General features: G+C 39.8%; 1 protein-coding gene across 3 annotated transcripts in view; it reads right to left on the bottom strand.

Annotated features, from left to right (window-relative positions):
• DISP1 (dispatched RND transporter family member 1) overlaps nucleotides 1-14,332 on the bottom strand; it is a gene marked incomplete at its 3' end in the record, with an annotated part of 87,938 nt that overhangs the window by 61,002 nt on the left and 12,604 nt on the right. For 2 of the 3 annotated variants that reach the window (XM_084284217.1, XM_084284218.1), the window contains exon 2: nucleotides 13,500-13,643. The exons of the other annotated variant lie outside the window; for it this stretch is intronic. The remainder of the gene's footprint in view (nucleotides 1-13,499; nucleotides 13,644-14,332) is intronic. 3 annotated transcript variants of the gene reach the window in all.

Raw genomic sequence — 14,332 nt, 5'->3', positions numbered from 1 at the left:
TTTAGTATATATTTCTAAAGTATCTTTATAAAAAATATAATCCCCACAACTATAAAAACTTGCATATTAATGATTGATAATATAAATTGTCATAATCGTTCATGATATAAGACAATGCTCCATTTCAGAGTGCCATAGAAAGTTTTCTTTCTAAAAAATATTTTAAAAAGAATTAAGTCTCAGGCAGCTAGAAACAATGCAAACAAGAATTACATAGTTTAATTGAGCATCGTTGTTTTGACACAGGCTGAGAAAACCGAAATAGCATGGAAATTGGATAAAGGTTCAAACACGTTCTTGTCAAGAAGGAACCATAGGTTACTACAGGTATGCCTTCACTACACTGAATTTAGTTACTTACAGGGTTTTATCCCAACCACCACCATGATTCAAGCACAAGTACCCTACCTCATATACAAGCACTTGGTTCCCCACATTCCTACTTACTCAAACCAAGACAGACACTGATTTGAGTATCACCTTTCAGCATCAAAACACGATTTGCCAGCCAGGAGCTCAGACATCCACTGCAAATTCATGATGGGAAGTCAGCAGGGTTCACAACCAGAATCTGTATGCCAGAAGTCACCAACTACAGGATAGCCTCTCAATAAGGTGAGAGGAATGAGCCAGAACAGAGCAGAGAGTAATAAATCCATGACAAAGCAAGACCTCTCCATGCCCTTAATGTCAAGGGCTCAAATATTCAGCACTGCCAGACGTGTTGCACATCTGATAGTGTTACGCATTTGGAGAAGAAGTTCCCAGAAGAGAACAAAAGGACTTGAAGAGACTTAACTGACATAGGAAGCAGAGTAAGGTTACAGAACCGCAGAGAGACTCAACATCATCATCATCAGGTTGGAACGCAAGATCTGGCCAAGACATGGGCCAGGGAATAACAATGATAAAAAAAAAAACTTTGCTCCTTAAAAGAGGGAAACATAACCAAGGCAGTCAATCACAGGTAAGAAGTTGGCTTTCTGTTATTAACTCGAAAGAAGTTACAGTATTTGTGGAAGGCTTCTGTTTGTTCAATCAGGGCAATAATCATCACAGAGCATTAAGATAAGGCATTCACAGTCACAGCTTGAAAAAACATTTTGGAACATTTGATTTGACTTCTCTTCCTTCCTACATATCAGACAATCCAAAATGGATTCCAAGCAAGCAGAGAAATTAATGCTTTTCAGTCAGCTATGCCTGTTTTACTTGAAACAAGTTGAACAGAACAAAGCCAGCCCATCAAGAGAGGAAACGCAGATGTACGCAAACTCACGTACATTTAGTGTCTGAAATGAAAAGTTCAGCCTGATCATGGGCTGGGGTGGGGGGTGCACACTGGAACTAGCCTTAAAGCACAGAGACATCCGAAGTCATAAATCTTACTGCATGACGTGCAGTTTTAAGAATTCCCAAGATATTGCTGCCAGTTGTTATCTAGGCACTGCTGATTCACCGTTTGCTTGCATGTGTTGAAAAGACCAGTGTCATGTGCAGCATTCTGCATCCAAACTCAGCATCTTGTTTGCATTAGCGTGAACTTTCACCCAGTCCCGACTGATTGTGCTTTTTGCACAGGAAAAGCTTCAGATGGGTTTTAGAAATTCCTTTGTCGGCAGATTCTCCCTCCCCTTCCCCTGATGTGTACATATGCACACAATCCATTGTACTTGGGGGGGTGGGGGACGAGAAGAACAAAGCGTTCAACTGATTCTCAGGACAACAGATAAACACGGCTGCATGGAGTTTTGATAACTACCAGTTATCTACACGTTTCATCCCCAGGACTGGAAGAACAAAGGGTATCTGTTATTTCCCCTGTGCTTCAACATCACTCAGCTGGTAGAACTGCTCCTTCTGCCTTGAAATCAGCTCATCTATTTGAGTCCACCCCAAACAGCAACTTCTGGATCCCTTCTACTGTGAACTTGACTTGCCATCTGAACAGGAGGGCAGCAGCACAGTTTGGCTGCCAGACATCACTACCTCAACTGGCCCTACATATTTTTTTACAACTGTTCAGTCCATAGAGTATTTGGGTATTGTTTTGTGATTTAGAACAGCAACGTGACAGCCAAAGCCCCTAAGTAACGGGACGTACACACACTGGATAGAGCTACCTATGACTGTAGGGATGAAACAGACAAGTTGTTGGTTATACCTCATGTAGATTACAAAAAAAGTCCACCAGCTCGGAGAAGAGTTGCCTCAAGTGGTAAGATGAGAGGACAATTTCCATCACCTGGCAATGACATGTAACTTTTCTCATCTGCCAATCCTGACAAACAGATAAGAAGTTCTTAGGGTATGGAAATCAGGCATCTGTCCTGGAGCTACTGGGACTGACATCACAGAAACGTACGGTAAGAAGGGACATTTTCACTGCCTGGAAGCCTTATGGCTGGTAGCATCTGGAGGAATGTATCAGCTTTCTACATAGTTTTTGTAGACTTTGCTTAGGAGTGGTGACCACCTTGGCCCCAAGAAATAGCGATTTTTCTGTGAAAGGAGAAGAGTTTGGGGTTGTAGTCATTCTCTTTACATACTTCCAAGTGAACCAGTTATATCCAGAGTGTTTCAACAGAAAAGTCCCATATTCTTTTTATATTTTTTAACCAACTGTACAGCTACAAGTAATTTCACCCTGTTATCCAGAGTCCAACTACTACAAGTTCAAGAACTTTGAGTCCTTGAAATCTTCCTGCAAACACCTCTATCAAACAGGTAACACTGACTTCTTCCTTTTGTGCTGATTCACCAGTAACCTCTTCTTTCAGTTTGCCTAAAACATTTTAGATCTCACTTCTACTTTCTTTGTTTGATGGCTTCTTGTCAGAACTGTTTTAGTTAAGACTAAAGTTATGCTAAGGTGAAACTTTTACATGGCAGGTTTAGTAGGCAAAATATTACAGCTTCCTTCTAATAGGGAACTAGCAGAGATTTTTTTTTATTTCACCTACCATAACTTCAAGCAAAAAAATTTCACCAGATCTCCCAAAAAAACTATAGAGGACCACATCTACTCTGCATTGTTTTGACAATACTGACAAAACAGCAATTATCAACAAGCAGTTATTTAAATACTAAATATTGTGGATAACAAGAATTTTAAATGTGTTTCTAACCTGAAAACAAGTGTTGAGAATATACAAGATACCAAACCACTAAAAACCCAAACCAAGGGTCAAGAATTCCTAGGCACCCAGGAGGCCATTTCTATTGCAGTTAACCATATATGTGTGTGCGTTTGTGTGTATATATGGTTAGAAACCAATACATAGATCAGTAACCTCATTTTTGCACAGTAAGAAGCTTCTACTCCATAAAAACCTCAGAAGTGATGGGAAGGGAGTAGACTTGCTCTCAAGACAGCCTGAAATTACTTTAGCACACTCTGAAGATAATCCCTAGGTTAGAAGGCTCCCACGCATACTCCAGTGAGAGTCACTTGATGCATTTTGCACTGGGTATAGAAAGCCACACGAATTGGCAGTATGAGGAACCTGCAACTGCCACGCTCATCTCACCTACCACATGAATATAAAGTTCCCTACTCAGCACCCAAACTGTAATCCAAACTGTAATTTAAATAATCAAAAGGTAAACGTTTGTGTGTAAGCCGATGACAAATTTCTAATAGTCTTAAAACTAATTTATGTCAGGAATGTATCTCTTGTTTATATGTTCTTGAGATGGAAAATCCAGTACGAACTGTTTGTGAGCATTTGTCAAGACCCCATCTCTGTAACGGATACTTAGGGCAACAAGAGAGGTTTAGAACAAAGCTTCTCATCAGCACTATCGGAGCATCGTGCCTCCTAACATGTTGTAACTTTCTCCTACAAAATCCAAGTTTTCTTAAAACTTTGGAAGAGCAGTAGTTTTTACCTGGCTTGACAATAAACAGAGCCCGTTTTATCAGCCTCTCAATGGCAGGGAGGGATCCCAAGGGAGTTTCTCAGTGGAACTCTGCATGGAATTTCAGCAAGGTAATTAAGTGTAGACCACTTCAAAGGGGGATGTGTCTACACTGATCACTGTAACGTGCAGTACTGCAGAAGGGGAAGTCAGTACTTCAAACAGCATTTGAGTAAAATATGGATTTAAAAAAAAATGTACTCTACATGAAAAGGCACTGACAGAATATTCTAGCAGGCCTGCTTTTCATTTTTCAGTTAACATTATTTATGCCTGTGTAGAAATATTTCTACCCAGACAGCAGAACTTCACTGTTAGCTCCAAATACCTGAGCATAATTACATGTAGAATGGTTTTAAAAATTAGTTATGCCATGGCTCATAATCTTTCTGTGCAGACTGCAGGGCACAGCAAATTCAGTTTGTTTTCTCTCTAGGTTACCTTCAGTAACCACACCTGAACTAGTCCCATTCAAATTCACAAGCATTTGTCTAGCGTCTCCAGCTCACATCATACAAACTACTTCTGTTGACGCGTCATGCATGCCAACAACCTGGATCCTTTGTTTGCTAATTTTGTTTGCTAAAACCCCAAGCTTCTGCAGACAACCAAGAGAAAACACTCTTCTGTGCAGTACATATACTACCATGAATGTTGATTATTCCTAATAAAGTCCTCCTTCATGCCCATTGCCTCCCCACTAAAGATTTGTAAGTCAACTTCTCTCCACAAAAGCTAAGCCATCAAGATATTAATTTTATCCAGTTTGTCTGGTGCAGAAGTTAGGCTTGCACCATTGTTTGTCCTCAATCTGATGACAAAATGACAGTATTAGAGAAGCTGAAGTTAGCTGATGCTGCAAACTATTAACCAACCTAAGGAGTAGGGCAACTGACCACTATTTTGGCAAACAGGGGTTCCAGTCCTTTACATACGATCTGGAATTTTAGAAGGAGAAATGGAAGTTCACTTACCTTAATCCCAAAATGGATTTTTTGCTTGTTTAAACTAACATGCAGCTCTGAATTTATAGCATCTACATCCCAACATCCACTCTTACACACTCACATGAAAATATATTTTGGGGACTGAGGTGTGAAGGCTCAGCGAATTGAGCCTTTGCCTAAGATGACATCAGCCAGTTGCAAAACAATTCTAGGTGCAATGTCAGAACTGGAAGTACAAGCCAAAAGGTCTGGCTCCATCTCAAGAGATCTAGAGTGAAGGCAATATTTCGTTTGTAGGATGGAATACACAGAAAATATACCCGTCTTCTACAACAGGAAGTCTTTGATGGATGACCAAATAGGTCATGTCTCCAATATACATCAACAAGATTCAGGGAGGTGTTTATTTGGCTTTGTTTGTTTTTAACACATTTCAGTTGTATTTTGTTCGATGAGCTTCGGACAAAGTATGCTATACTCTGCAGATTTCCAAACTTCAAACATATGCTAGCATCATGTACACCACAAAAAAAGAGAATGCTGCCTGTTCAATCGGATATCTCTTCCTGCACTTAAGTACAGATGGAAGCAAAGCAGCTGCTGACACTAATATCACAGAGCTGAGGCACATTTGAGAAACTCTGCTCTGTTCTCTAGGCTGGATATTCTCTTACAGACTTCAGCAAAGCCAGGCAAGGTAGAAAGTAAACGCAAGTAGTGACATGTTTTGTTGCTCCCCCCAACTTTAAGAAGTTAAGATTTATGCAATTACCACTTTGTCCCATAATTGTTAAATAATGCATTATAAGTGCACGTTTTGTTTTACAGCACACAAAAAAAATATGTTCCATGCAAGGAACCAATGAACAATGTAATTTGCCAACCAGGTCACTAAAAGAGTAGTTGAAAAGAGTCCTGTCTGCAGCACTGGCTAATATTGAAAGAACAAGGAGGTGGAAGGATGAGGTAATGGAAATAGGGAAAGCAGTTTATCACTCCTCTCTCTCCCCCCTTCCCTTGTAGAGGGACTTTAATCTGAGCACACAGGAACAGTAGAAGACTATGTTCCTACTCATGACCTTTCCTTGAAAAAGTGCAGTACAAAGTGTCAAGAAGCAACAGAAAAGTTGGGGGGTGGGTGGAATGAAGAAGTCTGGCATTCCAACACTCCCACTCCCAGTTTAAAACTAGGAGGCAGACCAATTGCTATTTCACAGTCTGATGATTTGCTCTACTTTCCACGAACCAAGAATGCTTCAGAAGATTTAAGCTTAATCTCTGTTTAATGTCTCAGGTTAATCATGTTAAGGAATTGTTTCTGGAATCCAATGTCATCAATGGCAGCAGTGGACCTCTTAAAGTGAACGTTCAGTAAGAAACAGAAAACTAAGAATCTCCTTCCTTCAGAAGACGAGCCAGAAGTCTTTTTTCCTTGAGGATTTGAGACATGGTTAGCTTTGCATGTTTTATACATGCACATGTACATTCACAGAAGTTACAAATCAGGACATAGATTACATACTTCTCTCCAACATCTATCAATAATGAGAAACCATTAGCAATTGTACCAAAGCATACTTATTTATAGATTATAAAAAGCATTGCAGCTCATGAAGTAATGAAACTACAATATCATACACAGTTGGATAGACAGCCATAGGCATTTCCTTTTTTGTGACTGAAATACAGGAACGATTGTGCTGAATCAACCCACAAGATAATGGATTTCCTCAATCCTCAGCAATGAGGAAACAGATTATTCTTCAGAGAAAAGCATACAACTGCCACAGGATGGACAGTTTCCCTATGGGAAATTGTTTCTCCAGCCTTTTTAAGTTATTTGAGCCATCAGCACCTAACTATGATGGTTTATTTTTTGACTGTTTGAGAAAAGTTCCACATTTGGAGTCCATGATTTACTTGTATTTAAGTCCCCAGTATGGCAGGGGCCCTACTTCTGAAACATCAACTTTGCAGCCATACAGCCAAGTTTTCTGATATCCAAATAAATCACACCACTTATAATCCTATACTTCCAAAAACTGCAATTTCTGCATTATAAAGCAAGTACATTTGTAGAAATAGTTGGTGTAAGTAAAGAGGAGACATCATTAAGGGGATAACACTTCAATAACAGTCCTGAAATACTGCCCTCCTACATTTCCAAGCAAAACATGGCCATTCTGAAGCTCCACATTGCTGTGCACATCCACAGTCTGTAGGGGAAGAACTTGCTTCATAGAACTGCAGAATTAAGAAGTTGAGGGACCCCTGGCTGAATATCCAGCAGAACCACACCAGCAGGGCCAACTCAAGCAGGCTGCTCAGAGCCAACACGTGACAGGGCAGTGCCAACTCCTAGGGTGAAGACTACACGACCTCTCTGAGCAACCTATTCCAGTGTTCATTCACATGCACAGTAATAACATTTTTTCTTTCACTGAAATGGAATTTCCTGTATTTCAATTTGTGCTTGTTGCCTCTTGTCCTTTCACTGGGCTGGGATGAAAGCAGCAGGAGAGCCACAAACGGAACTGCTACACATCCAGGCAATGAAGCAAAAGGGGAAAAAAAGAAAACAAATCCATGAGTCATGTATATTAATTTGCTTTCAAGGGCAAGATCAATGTTTAAGTTAACCACTGGTGCAACCTTACCGGCACTCCCTGCCCTGTTACAGAACCTCATGAGCCACAACTCCCACTAAACTTCCATCCCATCCACCAAGGGACAAGGATATTCACTGAGTTTTCACCTCTGCAGGAGGATGCACTATATTTAAAGTTTTTATTTGTTCTATTTTGTAACTAAGTCACTACCCGATCAGGTATGGTAATAATTAAAAGCAATGGAAAGAAAAGAATCAGTAGCCCTAAAAAGTAACACTTTATTTACATAATTGCCTTTTAAATCTACTTCAACCAACTTCTCCACACTCAGTTCTTTAGATACTGAAATGTCTCATTTGAACAGCTCTTAGAGATGCAATAATTGTGCTGTAAAAAGCAACCTCTACCTGAGACCTCTTCATCTTTAACTGATTTTTCAGGTCCTTCAACTCAAAGTTCTTGGTGTTGCAACTTCGTTTTTCCAAATCTCTGCTTCTATTCTGACAATCAGCAAGCTTCTTCCAAATCACAGAATTTCCATCTAACCTCCATCCCAACCCTCCCTAGTAAAACCACACTTTTGCCTTCTGATTGAGATACTTCCCCAGAAGACAAGAAAAAGAGAAACAAATCTATATCATAAGACACTGAAGCTACAGAAAATTTACTGTGAAAAGAAATGGAACTTGCCATGACAAGAAGTAGACAAGAACAAGCGCAAGAAGAAGCTACTCAAAGTGGGGAATTTCAGTACTCATTGTCTCAAAGAGTTAAAGCTCACACATTCATGAGATCGCATGTTATATTCCCACGTTGTATCATTTCCCCCTCAGTTGCCTGCATCTCCTGTGTTTGTATACATGGCCTTTGTTTTCTTCCCTTACCTCACAATCCTATGGGCAGTTAGATGAAGCCACCAAGCTACACTCAGCATGTGGAAATCACAAAGCAGGAGAAAGAGTTCAACGCCTTATTACAGCCAGATGTCATTGCTCTTAGTGGAGCTCCATGCTCAAGTGTCAATAGGAAATATTGCTCCCACTTGCAGCCGAACAGTGGAGAGAAATCTAACAGAAGCAAAGCAAGTTGTTTGCTAAAAGCAACAGAACATTCAAAAAATCTGTATGTGGCACCTTGATACCTTTGAAATCAATCAGCTTTTAGAATTCACTGCTACACAATAATATACATGGACTACAGGAAGATTTAGTGCACTACAAATTGTTACGAAACACGAGAACATTTAGCTGCTCATACTGTTAATGCCAACAGAGACTACCAGAGGAGAGAGAATCTGATGTGTAATATGTTAAGCTTTTCATGTCTCTGGCTCAACTCCTAACAAATAACTTCACCCTCTCTAAAGTGATAAGATCCCTCACGATAAGATTCCAACCTCATTCCTGCTCCACTAGTCCTAGCAGCTTCTGCCCCCGAACTGAGTTGCTTCTATTGGCAAAGATCACAGAAGATTTTGCCCTTCACATGCACATCCTAGGTTATGTTTCTTCCTGGTTGGCAAGCTTGAACTGAATCAAAGGTGGATCTGATGCATCCCAGAGCTGGTGCAGAGATGAGGCTGTCCCACATCGACTTTGCTGCAAGGTACTGCTTCGCCCCCAGAACAGTAAGAGAGAGTTTAACTGCTTGCTGAAACATCTGTCTTAACAGTCTTTGAACAGGACATTTTAAAGTTCTAAGTCCTCCATTTATTATAAAGGGTGCCTGGATGACTAGCACTAACTGCGTACTTAACCTTTCAAACAGCTAGATTTATCCAGGATGAACGCCCTCCCAAGTCATTAGGACAAAACTGCCCCAGCAAACAGATTCCCCCAAGCACCCAGCACAGAACCTCCTGCAGCAGCTGAAGCTGCTGGCAACAGCCGGACGGAACAAGTTGAACTCAACACAGCCATTTCTATACCCGTTAAGTGCCTCTATTGAGGACCTATCTTATTTTCTCTCACTACTTCTCCTCAGACATCCATATACTTTGTTCTTCCTAAACTTGCTCTTTCTTCAGCTTTTCAACTTTGCACTCTTCCAATTCATTCTGCTCCTCTGTGCTTTCAAGAGCGTTATTCCTCCTAAACATACGTGACATTTCAACAGGCCTTTCTAAAATCAGAATTTCCATTCTGCCTACCTACCACTATTAATGCTCACTCCTCTGCTAACTCCACTCAAACTACCAGAACATTAGAACAACGAAGTGAATAAAGTGGCATAGCGAAGGGGAACACCTCTTCATATCCTAGGGTAGATTTCATGTCTCTTCATGCTAGTACCAGCATCTAGTCCATATTTATTTTTACTACCCAGATTATGGTGCTGCCAAAACAGTAATAAATACCAACTAACTCTTCTCAAGAATTTAACTTCTAAATTTCATCTCTTAGAAATAATAATTCTTCAAAATTCTCTACTGACTATTAGAATGGGAGAAGCTATGAAAAATGAGATCTGGCTGATTTCAAAGTACCATATCACATACAACTTTCTTGAATTTCATAATCACAACATTAAGTTTTTTTTCTCACTCTGAATTATGAAAAACTATCTAATCCTTTGGTATTCAAATTCTTCTCACGTGCTGAACAATATACACCTAGTACTACCAAAAACAGAGCAGTACTACTACATCTACTAGATTTGCCCAGGCAAAGCATCTCCAGTTTAGCCTCAGTAGATAACCTGAGCACAAGATCATAACAGAGGTCAAGATTTTTATTACTATGTGACCGAGCTAAATAACTGAAATAAATATGCATATGTTATTGGTTTTCTAACCTGTAGCTAATGTTACTAGATATATGTGCATTTGCATCTGTTCCATTGTTTCCATGCACAGAATGTGAAGGCAGAAGTACACAATGTTTTTAGTGCTGCACATACAAGAAACAGACCATTCATTTAATTTAATTTCAGAATTGTGGCTATTCCTTACAAGCTTTAACAGAGCGGCTAATTCAGCTACAGCATCCCAATAGTAAAGCCACAAGACAAATATGCATCCCAGAGACAGAATATGGAAGAAAGGAAAGACCATACCGACTATCAGACCCTTTCCAGAAGAGCAGAAACTCTGCATTATTTCACATTTGTAAAGATCTTTAATTCAGGCATTCGTGACTTCCATGATGCGTTTCCAACAGTCTGCTCTAAAACTGAGGGCCACTTTACTACTCCATGTGAAGTTTGTTGTAAAATGCTATACTTCTGTTCAAAGCTTACTAGAAGTTACACTGGCTTTCTAAGGATTCTGTATACTGCATGTACACAATATACTGTATATGCATTGTATTTCTAATACTGTAAGTTGAAACAGAACAGGAAACAAAATAACAGTTGCAAGAGAGCCTACAATAAGTTGATTTAAGTTCAGCTTGGCTATACCCATTCTACATAAAAACATTAAAACTACAAGGTGAATATATAAAAATCAAGTATTAACATATTTGCAAAATCAGGAAGAAAATCCCAACTTTCAGCCCCTCTCAAATCACTGCTTATGATAGGTGGATTTCTGTCAGCAAGCTTAGTTATGGCTAAATCATTTCACTAAGGTCACATTGTGTAGATGAACCCATCAGAATCTGCATCTGTTCAGACAACTCAGTAATTCTACCCAATTAATTTTTGTTGTTGCCACCAGAAGTGCTATTTACCCTAGCTATCAATTTCTCATGGTCTGCGTGAAGTCAGCTGGTCTTATTCTAATTGCCACTTAACCCCAAGTAACACAGAGGAAAAAAATCCACAAGCAACAAAACCTGAGATTACTCCAGCAAACACCACGACTGGCCCCCTGTGCCAACCACAGGAATCTCATTCCGAACTGATGAAGCAGTTCCTGGATGCCACTGACTAACTCCTGAAACACTGGGGGTTATCAACAACCCCAACAGATTTTCATAGGATATTATATCAACAGATCAACACAGAACAATCAGTTTTACAATGCTTTCAATCACCTCCAGCTTCTCCCATAAATAGAAAACTACAGATTAATATTTCACTTGTCAAGGTCCAAGTCTGTATGCTAATTTTTTAATCAGACTATTGCCATCCCGTCCCAAGACCTACTCAAATATTCTTCCCAAAAGTATTTTTGACAGAACTTAAGCCTCTTACAAGATCTAACTTCCCTTAAAATCAGGGAATCCCATTTTGTATATTTAAGATACTAAAAACCCATCCAAAAAGCACACAAGCTCATTTTTTATTAAATCTAAGCTTTGATACTTTTAATTATATATCTATTCCAAAGAACTGAGACACCTTTTTTTTTAAAAAAAAAAAAAAAAAAAAAAAAAAAAAAAAAAAAAGCAACCTGTATTAATTACAGTACGAATAGCATCACTGCCTCCTTTTAGTAAATAGTTTCATTTCACCAGGGCAAGTTCTACTGTAGCCATTTCTCCCCTCTCCAAGTTTTCCTGTTCCATAACACTATGGAAATTCAACCTCTTGCTCTGAAAGGGCTTTGACAAACTGGCATGTGGCCAACTTGCAACTGATACTACAGTTTAAATACCTTCCCAGCAAAGTTGCACAAACTTCAAAATACTCTGGGATCAGTCATTAAAATGTTTTTGTTTCAGTTACAACGCTAATGAAAACCAAATGTCTAAATTTATTTTAGCCAGCTTAACGGTCTAGGGACTTGGCTCAAGAGAATCAATCCTCATTTACCCAACTGAATAGATTAGTCACAACATCGTACAGTGATACGGATAATACTTTTAGAAGATTTAATTATAAAGTGTTTCAGCCACAGATTTAATTAAGGAGACCCAATTAATTGTCTCAATTTGATTCTTCTCTAAAAAGTCTTCAATTACAGTGCATCTCAAACTGGGCATTTTAGCCGCAGGTTTACAAGGTTCCATTTGCAAACAGATTCAAGACCCAACGCTAATGCTACACTACAGCATAGCTCTTGCCAACTGCATGGATTGATCTGTCCAAATAGGGTACACGATAACAGATTCTGCCTGAAATTTAAGCTTTTCTAAAGTCTTCGCCTGTAAAACTCAATGCAGTGAAATCTTTTGCTAAGTGTATCTGTATGTTGATATACATGACACATTGAATAAAACGGGAATATTCTGGGTGGGAAATGCAGAACGCAAAACAAAATGCTTTGTACAAACCTTTCACCTCTGAGTCATGACATTCTGCTGCTGGTTTAATCTCTACCCTCTACAGTTAGGCCAACAAGTTACATTGTTTTAATACAGGCTTCACAATTGATAACAAACTGATGCTTTGGCAACCTTTCCCCCACAAATTCGCTTTAGAATACTTTGTACAAAATTCTGTCCAAAGCAAACAATACCAAAGCTCTGTTAGAACCAAACCAACACAGGCTGACAAGTATTTTTCAAAAGGCCTGAAAAATGCGGAAAAAAAATTCAATGACAACACTATTGACCATCATCAGCATCTCAAGATATTTACATGTGCCATTGATTTACCACTCAAACCATTCAACCACACAATTAATGACAACAGCTAAAGAGCCCAAAGCATCTGGGAAAAGAAATAAAAGTTTAACTGCAAGGTTGAATTGAGGAACGACAGTCTCTTGCTAAATATGAGGCATTACAATGCATCCTTAGAAGGAACACCCGCCTCCCGGTGCCCTACCCCAGCTTCCAGAAGGCTGTCACACCCTCTCTCCACAGACAGGAAACTTGGAACTGAAGTTTTAATCCTAGCCTATTCTTTGGGACCAACTTCTCAAAAACCAATGTACTGAACAGCTATCCACATTCATCCATTTCTGTAGTAAAATAATTGCATCAAAAGCAGATTACTGAGCATCAACAATATTGAAGAATGAAGTCTCAAATTCACAATTTTCACACTGAATTTTATGCCTCATAGAAAAAGCCTATTTTTCACACGAGAAATTTGTGAACACAATGTAAGAAGGGAAAAAAGGGTAACAATTAAGTCTTCCCCAGTGAAGCAAAACTCAATAGTTTCCATAGATTTGTCATTCTCCTTTTACCTCTTTTATCTCCCTCAGTAGTTGGTTTAAAGTGTCGTATCACTTGAGCTGCCCAACGGTGGTAATACAGAGAGAAGTCCAGCTTAGGAACACGGTGGCTGCTCAACCTCCTTCATATCGACATCGTCACAGGAGCTGTCACCCCTTTGCAATAAGAAACAAACACTGAGTTAGCATTTCATATTTTTTGCTTGACTGTGCATCTGAGGCTTCTCACCACACATTAAAGGAAATCTGAAAGCATTTCATAGGCTTTGCTCCATGAACATTCATAATCACAGAATCACAGAACTGTAGGGGTTGGAAGGGATCTCAAGAGATCATCGGGTCCAACCCCCCTGCCAAAGCAGGTTCCTCAGAGCAGGCTGCCCAGGTAGGTGTCCAGACAGGCCTTGATCATCTCCAGAGAAGGAGACTCCACAACCTCCCTGGGCAGCCTGTCCCAGTGCTCTGTCACCCTCACCGTGAAGAAGTTCTTTTGCATGTTGGTGCAGAACTTCCTGGGCTCCACTTTGTGGCCATTGCCCCTTGTCCTGTCCCCATAAACCACTGAAAAGAGGTTGGCCAAATCCCTCTGTCTCCCACACTTAAGGTATTTGTAAACATCAATAAGATCCCCTCTCAGTCTTCTCTTCTCAAGGCTGAAAAGGATCCCGATGGCTGGTAGCATTGGCTTTGGAAGCGAGCCAGCTGTTGGGTCTGGCCAAGAGGACTGATGCAAAATGAGGTAATCCAACAGATGTACATAGCTCTTGGGGTTTTCTTCCCCTGTCACTAGCCCAAGTGGCTTTTCTCACCATAGCACTATTTCCAAGTATCAAAGACAGACACAT

This window comes from Netta rufina (assembly GCF_964035555.1).
Source record: "Netta rufina genome assembly, chromosome: 3".
In the NCBI taxonomy this organism is placed as follows: Eukaryota; Metazoa; Chordata; class Aves; order Anseriformes; family Anatidae; genus Netta; species Netta rufina.
The sequence above is the reverse complement of the archived record's forward strand: the minus strand, read 5'-3'. Positions and strand labels throughout refer to the sequence as shown.